Raw genomic sequence first — 279 nt, 5'->3', positions numbered from 1 at the left:
TCTCTACATCCTGTATCATATCATTATGTCATTATGATCAAATTTACTTGTTTTATTTTTTATACAGTTGTAAATATCAACAAATAAATAAAAAATTGTGTGTTATGATCTGATCTCTTGTTAGATTGGTGACATTTTAAGATTACTTTAAGATCTCGACTTAATTACAAAATTATTTAAACAGTATCGTTCACTATTGATGCAGTCATGTGAATAAAACTTTTCAAACACTACATTCTCGTTTGGAAGTTACTTCTTCGTTATCATGATATGACGCAC

Source organism: Halyomorpha halys, unplaced genomic scaffold, assembly GCF_000696795.3.
Source record: "Halyomorpha halys isolate HHAL.00 unplaced genomic scaffold, Hhal_1.1 Scaffold1237.1, whole genome shotgun sequence".
In the NCBI taxonomy this organism is placed as follows: domain Eukaryota; kingdom Metazoa; phylum Arthropoda; class Insecta; order Hemiptera; family Pentatomidae; genus Halyomorpha; species Halyomorpha halys.
The sequence above is the reverse complement of the archived record's forward strand: the minus strand, read 5'-3'. Positions refer to the sequence as shown.